This window comes from Wyeomyia smithii, chromosome 2 (assembly GCF_029784165.1).
Source record: "Wyeomyia smithii strain HCP4-BCI-WySm-NY-G18 chromosome 2, ASM2978416v1, whole genome shotgun sequence".
NCBI lineage: Eukaryota > Metazoa > Arthropoda > Insecta > Diptera > Culicidae > Wyeomyia > Wyeomyia smithii.
The window spans coordinates 183,968,148-183,980,750 of record NC_073695.1 but is presented as its reverse complement, the minus strand read 5'-3'; the positions used below and the strand labels follow the sequence as shown (position 1 = coordinate 183,980,750).

Genomic DNA, 12,603 nt, shown 5'->3' with positions numbered 1-12,603 from the left:
GTTTAGTATAAATATATCTAATCTAATCTTTTGAATGCGGTACAACCAACCGCGTAAAAAGCGACCCCAGTGTAAAATTATTGCAAATTCACGAAGCTTTTAATAATTGCATGTTAATAAGCATGCAATGTGCTTTATAAAATGGAAGAGGAAATGATATCCAGCCAAATTTACGCAGGGCATACAATATTCCCAATGTATTCTCACATTGCGGTTGCTGTGTTAAACATACTCAGTAAATTTGAATAGGCTTCCAGCAAAGATATCTAGAACAAGATACCTAACTATTTTTCATACATTTTGAACACGACCGATTTTCGACGGTTAGTGCTGCTATCTGATGACTTAAATTCTCATAAAATTGTCACTATTAACAAAACCGATTTATCGTGCAAAGTCCGTCATTGATCGTTGAGCTGATCAAGATTGTATATGAAAAAGGTGTTGTAGTTTGGTCAGCTCGACGCTTAAGATAACATGCAGATTAATGATATTATCATTTTTTGCAATTAATGCTTTTTCTATATTTTCTGCACTTCAAAGTACGAAAGAAAAGTGTGAAATTGACTGTCAGAGTGGAGGTTTGTATTGAGGAGTTATATTTATTTTCAGGTTCCATTCTACCAAAACTTCAAATTTGATATGTCGCAAGCCAGGTTTCACCGGGGCACCCGATTTTTGCTTTATTAACCTCGGCAAGAGTGGAAAACTTGGCTGTAGAGCGTGCTTAAAGCGGTTATCAGGAAGTTCTAATGGTACGCTTTATTTTAAATGATGCGCCGTTAATTCTTGATTCTTCCGGAAGGTTTCATGTTTGAGAACTAAACATTCGTACACATTATTATCATTTTTCGGATGACAGCACCGTACAGTCGTCCACATGGATACTGAAAAAAAATGTTTCACCTTCAGCAGTCATGTCTTGGCCTTGTCGTCATTTGACGTTATGACGTTAAGTATACATCATACTAACAGTGTATAAATTAGTTCGACTTTTGCTCACGCGCAGCGACAATCATGTCCGATGAATTCTGCAAGAGTCAGGTATCTTGTTCTAGTCATCTTTGGTTCCAGGAAATTGTGGCATTGGTGGGAATGAAAAGGCAGATGAACTCGCAAAACAAGTATCTAACTTACAGTTTATCGGCCCAGAACCTTTCTGTGGTATATCAAACTGTGCAGTGAAAATGGAGCTTAAACGCTGGAAGGAACAATAGGTGATAACCAATTGGTTGGATGTCAAATCTTAAAATTTATGACAGCAAATGTAAATCATTCAAAAAAGCTTTTAGAGATCAACAAAAGAACTCTTTGTATATACGTCGGCCTAGTAACGAGGCACTGTCCGAGTAGATATCATTTAAGGAACATTGGCCGGGTTCAGAATGATATCTGTCGCTTTTGTTATATGGAAAGTGAGGAATCGGAACATCTGCTGTGCAGTTGTGGTGCACTCTTAAAACGCAGATCAAGGTTTCTTGGAAGTGGCATTGGTTTTTGTATCCTGGGAAGGTGATTGGCTTCATAAACCATATTTTACCTGACTGGGAGCGTGTCGGTGCAGGTACCTGATCACACAGCAATAGTGGTCATTGTATTTTGCAATGAGACACGTATTTTTTTTAAGATTTCATAATATTTTTATTTGTCAATATTGTATGAGAGAATGAAAATATTTACATTTTAACTATTCAATTCAAGATCGAATTCTAAAGCGTTGACGTCGAAATTAATATATTTGACAAACAACTTACATTTATTTATGTTTATTCTTTGTAACGCTGGACTAATGAGCCCGTCAAAAGAGAGTCGTTCCCGCCCATCCAGTATTGTAGAGATTTTTTGTTCCAACGTTGTCCAAGCTGCATTAACACGATCGCAGGTGCAATATTTATGTTGCAATGTTTCCACTGTTCGGTTGTTACAGTGTATGCATTGTTCACTATCTACTTGCCGCAACACGGACAGAAGTTTTCGATGTTCAATCTTGCTGTTCACCGCTAGGTACAGCAAGCTTTTGTGTGCCGAGCATGTATGTGTATTCGTATCATCTGATGTTTTCTTACTTGTTGGATGGAATCTTTTGTTTTTCCTGTACACAAAAAAATAGAAGTGAACGGCTTCGAACTATCACGGTGTAGCCGTCGATTCGTCGCAGCAGCATGAATTGATGCTTAAGAGATCAACTACGACTAATTTAGCCACCTTCACGTCATTTTCCATATGAGAGATTTAAAATGGGCATCAGATAGACGCTATTTATACCGATCTTCTCGTAGCTTTTGACAAGATGAACCACAAGAGAGCCCTGACGAAGCTTGGCCTATGGGCATCGACAATACATACATACTGACCTGGCTGCGATCTTACTTCATCGGCCGGTAAATGTCAGTAGAAATTGGTGATTTTATTTCATCGCCAATTTCTGTCTCATTTGGAGTACCATTTGGAGTTTTTCTACTATATATGAATAACGTAAACAGCACTTTCAAATGCTTTAAGCTCCCGTACGCAGACGACCTTAAGCTATACTACGTCTTAAAGGATCACACTGACACGTCTTTTCCAGAACAGTAGCTGGAGACGTTTGGAGCTTGGTGCTGCAACAACCGGAGGTCTCTGAATGTGACTAAACGTTCCACCGTAAGCGCACTCCATACCATCACAACTGTTCGCTTTTGGTACTGAGTTGAAGCGTGAGACGTTACTTGATGAATACATTAAATCCAAGGCGTCTTCCTAGTTAGACTTCATTTTCGGTAATTTTGTCCCCTTATTGGTTTGGTGGTATTGATTAGTAAATTTCAATCTTCTGTGTGTCATTTTAATAGGCTGAAATGTCCCTTTGCTGTTCGAGGAAGTCGTCTCCATTCCTAGTGGTCCATGGCTGCAGCTCGCCAGCCATGTTGTCTGCGGAGGCCCCGCAGGTCGACTTCCCTCTTGATCGTGCCACCTTGCTCATGGTTCATCTACCTCCAACATGATCCATGTTCCATCTTCACTCCACCACAAATGGTTCTTTCCGTTTCAAAACCCCAAGGACGCGTTGATCCTCCACGAGCATGGTCCATGTTTCGTGGTTGTAGAGGACTACTGGTATGATCAATGTTTTGTAGATGGTCAATTTCGTGCGGCGGCGGATTTCATTCGAGCGGAGCGTCCTCCGGAGTCCAAAGTAGGCACCAGGGAGCCCAGGTACACGAGCTCGTCTACCACCTTTAGTATGAGCTCGTGGTCTGAGATAAATACTGTTTCCTCTTGAACCTCTTTATCTCATGTACTTAGTCTTCGATATGTTTATTACCAGTCCGAATCGTCCGGCAGAAGCCTTCAGTCTAATGTACATCTCCGTCATCTTGTCAGGGGTTCGTGCTACGATGCCGTTATCATTGGCGATGCCAAAGAGCTAAACGAACCTCCTGAATATCGTGCCGCCTGTGTCGATACCCGTCCTTCGTATTACACCTGCAATAAGAATTAATTAACAAGCCCGATAATCCATCCTTACCATAATCCTCGTCCATTTGACCCACCGAGTCAGTTAATTCGGGAAACCGTAATCGTGCATAATGACATAGCTGATCTCGATCAATTATGTCGTATGCCGATTTGAAGTCGATGAACAAGTGGTGTGTGAGAACGTCTTTGTCCGTGATGAGGCGGGCACCCACAAATCCCACTTGGTATTGCCCCACAAACTCCTTCGCTAACGATGATAGTCGATGGCATAGAATTTGAGAGAGTACCTTGCAATCCACTTATCCCAAATCTTGGCAATAACCGAGCGTAGCGATGGCCAGTATTTCGCCACCGTGTTTCAACAGATCGCTAGGGAGTTGATCAGCTGCAGCTGCTTTGTTGTTTTTTAGCCGGTCGATCTCCTCTTAAACCTCCTGGAGGTCGGGGACTGGAATTCTGTAGTCATCTGTGTGTACATCGAGATCTATTACTAATCCGTCGTCGCCCTCTACCACATCGCTAGTAAGGTGCTCGTCGTAGAACTGCTTCCACCTTTCAAACACCTCTCACTTGTTTGTGAGGAGGTTGCCGTCTAGGTCCCAGGCTGGGACTCCCAGCACATGTCGGCTTGTTGAACATAGTCTTTGCAGGAACTGTTCAGGCTTTCGTGGAACTTTCGCTCCACGTTCGGCCCCCTTCCGATGTTAAAGCATCCTCGCACGTGCTACATTCTTCTCTTCCACTTACACTTGTCGTCAAACCAGCCATTTCTCCTGTTTGGAATCATTGTATCAAGTGCCGCAACAACAATACTACCTATGGCTGATCGAATGTTCCCCCAGCCATCTTCAAGAGTAACTGCACCAGGCTGCTCTTCCGTTGGTAATGCTGCCTCCAGCTGCTGGACGTACTCCCGTGTAACTTCGGCGTCCGGTTACTTGATCGCGGTGAGCGACTTTGACGCGTGTTTCACACCGTCGTAAGTACCCAAGTAACAAAACGGGTTTTATAAAAGTTTTATAGCGCTGTTTTGGTTTAATTGAGCGCTATAAAACTTTGATAAAACCAATATTGTTCCTAGGGTATTGAGCACATGCATACTGCAACGAGGTAGCGATCCGCATCTATTTTCGCACTGCGGTAGTTACGAACGTTGACGACGTCTGAGAAGAATTTTCCGTCGATTAGAACGTGGTCGGTTTACTCTTCCACTTGTAAGTCAGGTGATCTTCTGGTGGCTTTGTAGGTGTCTTTGCGGGGGAAGAAGATTCTTCTGACAACCATACTGCGGGAGGCGGTAAAGGGTTGAAGCTGTTCAACGAAAATATGTTCGTTTTGCCCTGCGTAGACTTCCTTGGCGAGGCCTCTTCAACTTACTTAGGTATAGTGATCGCTGCAAACTCATCAACATGAAGTTTTTAGAAGCGAGACGATATGTAACTAAGGCCGATGACAAAGTGAGCGCGAATAGCGTCGATAAGCCGTGATAAAATGTGCAGCTCTTCGTTTATGGATGTTTATGGATGGTATTTGGCCATTTCAACCATCCATTGTGAATCAAGGTTGTGTCATCGACTTAAAAACGATAGGAACGCATTGTATTCTATACAACTGGTAATCATATATAGCTCATAGTGGGGGCCTAGTGTGGTTGGTAACGTCTCCGCCAACCTCGCTCGACGCCGAATCCCACCGCCGACATAGGTGTCGATGGTTGTGGGGTGGCGTGATCCACTCACAACCAACCCAACTGGTCTAGATTCAATCCTAGCCGACACCGGGAGATTTTCTGAGGCGAAAAATCTCTGGGATCACGCCTTCCATCGCATGAGGAAGTAAAGCCGTTGGCGCCGGTCCGTTAATAAACGGGTCGTGAGTTAGGGACCTGGGTGTGGAGTCGCCTCCCTGGGCGTCGGTAATTGGCCACAACAGTGGCGGAAATAGACCGACGGAAAATAAGCGAGAATAAAAAAAAAATATATCGCTCATCTGCAAAACAATGTAATTAATTACCCTGATACATTACGCTGAATATTTTGAATTATTATTATTATTATTTATTATAATTCATCTGACACGTTGTAGTCTTAATGAATAAAAAAAACTTAAACTACTTAAATTTAACAGGTATTAAAAAAGTCTAGCTGATAGCAGTTTCGGTTTATGAATATTCGAGGAACATCCAAAATCAAACAGTTGACAGGTTTGTTGAAGGTACGGATTATTCTGGAGATTGGTTCAAAGTATCCAAAGACAGAGCGGTGGAACGGCGTTATAAACATTTCATCCAGTGATCTGCGTTGAATTCGACCAGGAGCGTTCAGGGAAAACTTGCTTAGAAGAGCCGGGCAGTCGATTTCACCAAGAATAACTTTAGCAGCAACCATTGCCTGCTGAATTTTTCTTCTACGTTCCAGAGAAGCGATCCCTAACAGATTACAACAATGTTCATAAGGAAGAAGGTTCAGCCTGTCTGTCCAAGGAAGTCTACGAAGTGCGAAACGGACAAAACGCTTCTGCAGTCTCTCAATCCTATCAATCCAAGTTGTCTGGTATGGTGCCCACACTACAGCTGACGACTCCACAATCGATCTTACTAACGCCGAATATAACGATATCAGGCATTGGATATTAGTGAAATCTTCAGACACCTTCATGAGAAATCCTAGCTGACGACTCGCACGGTCAATAATATTGGCTCGATGCGGCCCAAAAGTCAATTTATCATCAAGTAGTACCCCAAGGTCGTTAATTTCATTGACACGAGCAAGAGGTGTACGTCCGATTGTATAAGTGGCTTTTATGGGATTACTACATCGATGAAATGAAATTACAGCACATTTCTGGATACTAATAGTCATTAGGTTGTTTTGACACCAATCCTCAAAAGTTAAAGGTTATGTGCTTGAGTGCACAAACGTAGGCTTGACTTGGGTCTATTGTGGGTGTAAAGATTTAATTCTGCCATAGCCATAGTATATAACACACACGCTACTCACAGACACACACACAACACACACACACACGCTACTCACACACACACGCTACTCACACACACACGCTACTCACACACACACACACACACGCTACTCACACACACACGCTACTCATACACACACACGCTACTCACACACACACGCTACTCACACACACACGCTACTCACACACACACACGCTACTCACACACACACACACACACACGTTACTCACACACACGCGCTACTCACACACACACACACACACACGCTACTCACACACACACACACGCTACTCACATACACACACACGCTACTTACACACACACACACACGCTACTTACACACACACACACACACTCACGCTACTCTCACACACACACACGCCACTCACACACACGCACTACTCACACACACACACACGCTACTCACACACACACACGCTACTCACACACACACGTTACTCACACACACACACGCTACTCACACATACACACGCTACTCACACACACACACACACACGCTACTCACACACACACACACGCTACTTACACACACACACGCTACTCACACACACACACACGCTACTCATACACACACACGCTATTCACACACACACACGCGCTACTCACACACACACACACACACACGCACACGCTACTCACACACACACACACACGCTACTCACACACACACACACACACACACACACACACACACACACGCTACTCACACACACACACACACACACACACACACACACACACACACGCTACTCACACACACACATGCTACTCACACACACACACACACACACACACACACACGCGCACACACACGCTACTCACACACACACACACACACACACACACACACACACACATATATGACACACTATACCTACACAAATTACTATCGGCAGCATCCAAACGGCTTCCAAGTCTTCCAATGGTCCCTTCCAACGGCTTCCAATGGTCCCCAGTGCCGATCACGTCCAGTTTCGGGCTGTATTCCAACAACGATATCTGAATTAGATTACCACTGGTGGGGTCCAACTCAGATCGAAGGCTGGCATTGCTAGCCAATGACTGAATGCGTGAAATCATTTCGTCTATGTTTTTGAAGTCTGCGTTAGGGAAGTATACCAATCGTATGAAAAATGTACGTGGATATTCGACCTTCAAACTTTCCCGCAATTTTCACGGAGTAATAAGAAAATGGTAACTAAAATTATCATGTTATACAAATCTTGTATGTTTTAGCTTTCCAACGGTATAATAACTATTGAAATCGGAACAGTTGTTTGAGCGCTATTAGCATCTAAAATCTTCCATTCCGCCAACCAAAAACGTTACATGTTCAATCCAGTTTTTCCAGAAGGTACCTTAGTATAGTGAAGAAAGACGTAGTCCCACGTCAAAAATATCCAACAAATCTTGCAGTCTTTGGCAGTCGGAAAAGTTGTCAATGACCATAAATATCTTTAGATCGTCAGCATAGAACAGTTTACCTCCTCTTCCAAGACGGGATGCGACATCATTTATAAACAAAACGAAAAGGAGCGGTCCAAGATTACTCCCTTGAGGAACGCCGGAGGTGTTTGTAAATCGTTGGGATGTGCAGGATCCAAGTTTGACTCTCAGGCTTCTACCACTTAGGTACGATTGCAACCATTTAACCAGGTCGCCGGAGACACCAATTCTAGCGAGTTTTTCGAGTAATATTCGATGATCAATTATCAAACGAAGCTTTCAAGTCTGTGTATACAGCATCGACCTGCTTCCCGTTTTCAATATGAGCGATACAGTCCGAAGTGAAACAAAGCAAATTAGTTGCCACAGAACGACCAGGATGAAAACCGTGTTGATCACTGGAGATGATGCTTTTTGTGTGAAACAGCAGGTGATCACTTAGAATCATTTCAAATAATTTGGAGCAGGCGCTTAGTGATGTTATACCTCGAAAATTACGAACATCTTTTCTGTTTCCCTTTTTATGAATCGGAGCAATATACGAGTTTTTCCAAAGAGGCGGGAATTTGCCTTGTCGTAAAGACCAATTAAATATTTTTACTAGAGTTACAAAACTACTTAGATATTATTCTCTTATATCGAAACAAAATAAGGAAAGTGCGCGATTTGCCCCAATTTTAAACTTAATAGAAAAGCTGAAAGTTTACACAGATTCCTTGAAAAATCTGTCAATTTATACACTCCCCACACAATTATGGAACTCCCACAATTACGGATCACTTTTGTGTCTCATGTTATTTAACTCAGCTAAACTAACGGTTCGAAAGCATGAAACATTTTTGCAGTAAGATTTGCCATATTTGCTAGCTTTGAACACAGAAAACATCGTTCTTATTACTAGATTAATGTGTTTTCTATAAGCGTGAAATATTGTCTTCCAGTCTATCAAAATATTTGTCGTACTGTACTAAACAACATTTTTCTCAGATGAGTCTGTTTTAATGATGTCTTGACTAGCAGATGACAGCAAAAAAATTTAATTTTGACTCTTTTACTCAACAACAAACACGTTCAAAGAGTAATGAGATTCGAAGCTCTTTCTCTCCTATTTATGCCTGGACTTTTTGGTTTTTTTTATACACTCTCAGTTCTGTTTAAAATAACGTCGAAACAAGAAGCATTGCGCAAGCTCACTGTACAGTCTTATGAAAATGCAAAAAAATCTCAACACAAAGTTAACAGTAAACCATTTTAAAAACAATAATCTTCTGGTTTTTACTATGTATGATAGCCTGCAAACTTCAGCAATAATTCGCAAATAAGTTAGTGGAAGATCGTTCAAGGTAATAGATAAAAAAAAGTTTTCGTTTTTTATATCTGAATCATGGTTCAAGTGGTTTGGCTGTTTGTATAGTTGTGTACCAGAACGATTGTTTGAAGAAAAAAAAAATAAAAATAAGAAAATTAGATTCCAGTTTTTTAATACCACTGTACCAATGGAATGTATGTGTTTTGGTCAGATGAAACAACATCACATTACACCAGTAAACATACACGTTCCTGAACAACCATTCGATCCAATTTCTACACAGAATACGCATCCCAACGAATCTGCCTCAGTGTCGACCAATCGAAGATTTCCTCGGATTTTTTTTTTCCTTTGTGCAAAAAATAACTGGAAGGTAACGATAACTGCAAACAGTTGATTGGAATCGAGAGATGCACTCGAAAAATCGACGTGTTAGCCGTACATGGAATTATTGAATTTTGTTTACAACATAATGTTGTTTTCTTGTTCTAAAAACTAGTCTCTTAAGCTTTTTTTCTTTGAAATTGTATACAAAATTTTGTTGTGTAATTTTAGAAAAACTTGAAAAACCTGGATTCATTAGGGAAATTTCATATAGAAAAGTTTCTCAGAGCATTTTTGCTGTCGAAAGAAAAATCCTGATAGTCTAATTTTATGTTTAGTGAATTCGAATGTAAAAAGTTTTCTTCTTTACGATTTGTTATTCCTATTATTTTGCTATTATTCTTACGCTATGGGTATGGTAGCTTCTAAATATCGATTCGGTAGTCATAATTTTCAAAATTACAATAAATCCAAATGAACCAATTTTTTCACCCCATGATTCCTACAGTTCAGTCAAATAAAGCAAAATTGAAAATCCAAAAAAAAAAATCCAAAGGCGAATAAATCGAAACTAGTTTTTACAGCTTACTTACTTGGTAGTAGAAATTCAAAATTATTCCGTAACTAAACGAATTTTTATTCCATCAATGTTTTAGGAGGATGTGTGATTGTAAAGCGAAACATCCTTTGCAAATTAGACAATTTTTCGTTCAACAGTTTTTGCCTGCTGCAGAAAACCTACTGAAGAAAACCACTGCAGAAGATGTTAGATAACCTACATACGACTCCCGTGCTCATTTGGTCTTAGATCCATCTGGTTTTCAGTCCTACGTAACACGCCGGTATTTCTCACTAGGTCACTATTTCCACATGTTGCATGAGAATATTAGAATGGTGACTGGATGCTGACTCGGTTAGATATCCTATATCTAACGGTCGTTTTAATGTTACATGGCGACCCTGTATCGCACATATGTTTCTTACTGCGGAATTTAAACAACGTAAATTTAGCTGATTCTTTGTTCGCTGCAAGTATTTGTTAAATTTTAAAAATTCATAAAATTCGCTGTAGGTTTAGATGAGATTCCATTAGATGGAAAACATATTCGCGTTGTTCTGTGAAATAATACTAAAATCGTTTAATGTTTCCATTACAAATTTCCTTTCGCCTTTTTGCGCTAGTAGAGACATTTCTAAACGCTGGATGAGTATTCCGATCAAATTCTGCTAAACGGGAGCTCTCCTTCTCATGCCGCACGGTACCCGAGGAGCCATTGTTCATCGCCTCCGCTGTGCCGTTTTTCGTGTAGGTTCATGTTCGTACGTGATCAATTGTGGTAATTTTTAGAAAATTTATTCCTACAACTTCTGGTTCCGGCAGTTCGGTTGGGCGGAGCTGCCATCGCCGGAGCCGGGTAGGGATTTGTGCCGTTCGTTCGCTAGTTGCTGTTCCTTCCGTTATTGTAGGTGTTCCTCAGCTGCATATCGTACCCACTGCTGCAGTTGCTGACTGAACCGCGCACACATACGAAACATTGCACTGCACCTCGGGTGAAGGGGGGGGGGGGGTAAGGTTAGTAAATGCCACTCCCGGGATACATGTTTTCGGCTGGCAAACTCGGGTTTGAAGTAAGTGAGCTGGAAAGCTGTCGGCCTGGAGGTGGTTTCTGGAAATGAAGACGGGGATGAGCTGAAAATAGAGGAAAATATTACACTTGCTTCGAGGTTAAGTGATTCCGTTTTTCTATTCCGTGTCTAATGGCGTCGGGTAAAAGGTTGCGGAAGCAAGGCGAAATAATTGGAAACAGTTATAAACTGCGATTACGGGTATTATTGGCGCAATTCGTGCTTTCGATGCTTTTTGGAATTGAATGGGAGTTTTTGAACACGTATCGTGTTACTTATAATTCAGTCGAATCGAGCTTACGAGAATGTAAATTTGTGTATGAATAGAAAACTTAATTATATTTAGTTGGTGTTTGATAAACGCTCTTCTTATAATAAAAATCCATTGATAACAGTGATTTTTACTATCGTGCCAAACTTTTTCATGTACCCACTGAATTGCTTTTGAAATCTCTGAACAGCTGGTACTTGCCCTGCAGCAGTTTTTTGGTACGACATGAGTTTGGTGCCTATTAGCCTTGGTTGGAAGCTGTAAGGGCCAGTTGAAAAGGGTTGTTTGTAAAACGAAGCTAGCAGTAGCTTCAGGGGCGAAGAGAACTGCAGAATTGATTTTTTTTATTAAATTAACCTTTCTCTTTCGCTTTGATATTTTCAGGAAGACCAACTGCATCCAAGTGACAACGACGAGCAGGACGACTACGCCGTCGTTGGCAACATCAGGACCACCAACCAAGACAGCAACCGTCGTCGTGGTGTTCCGCTGCCTGTTGGAAGTGAATGATTGGATAATTGGCGTCAGCAAAATTAATTGTGGTGTATTTTCGGTCGGTCACTCTTCCGTGGAGGCGGCCCCGAAACGGACGTCAACAACAGTGGCAAAGTGTTTTAAATGTGATTTTCTATCCGAGACGGCGAAAACTTTGCGTGTGTTCAAAGCACGGTTGAAAGTATCTAATTGAAATTAATGCAAAACGGACAGTATGACAACTGGAGGTTACTGTTGAACGAGAAGACGAGAAAGTGCAGAGGTAAGTTTTCATTGTCATATTTTGTTATTCGCTCTAGTATTTTTTTGGAGTTTTTTCGAATTGAGTCGTGCCAGACTCACATTTTCAAGCTTTCGTAAAAACTGCAGAGAAACTTGTGACACTCAGATCCATCCAGGTAAAAATTTCTCTACCTTTGCAATGTTAAACTGCTGCCTGTTTTACCAAATTCTCAATAATCAGTTGTGATATTTCGTGAAAGTTCGACCTTCGACCGAACGAAACCTTCACTTTCATAGCTGCGAACTAGAGTTATTTGCCTGGAGAGACGCCATAAAGCAGTTTTATTTTCCCCGGTATGTATTCCAGTTCAACGTGGAGTGATGGATCACGCTCGGTCGGCACGCGAGCTGGTTTTTGCGAAGGAGTTCTGAAATGTTTTCGCTACACCT

The 12,603-nt window shown here is 41.4% G+C and overlaps 1 protein-coding gene across 2 annotated transcripts in view; it reads left to right on the top strand.

The window, feature by feature from the left end:
• LOC129725952 (nyctalopin-like) overlaps positions 1-12,603 on the top strand; it is a 296,366-nt gene that overhangs the window by 26,139 nt on the left and 257,624 nt on the right. For both annotated transcript variants that reach the window (XM_055682410.1, XM_055682411.1), the window contains exon 2: positions 11,821-12,193. The gene's annotated coding sequence lies outside the window, so the exon portion shown is untranslated. The remainder of the gene's footprint in view (positions 1-11,820; positions 12,194-12,603) is intronic.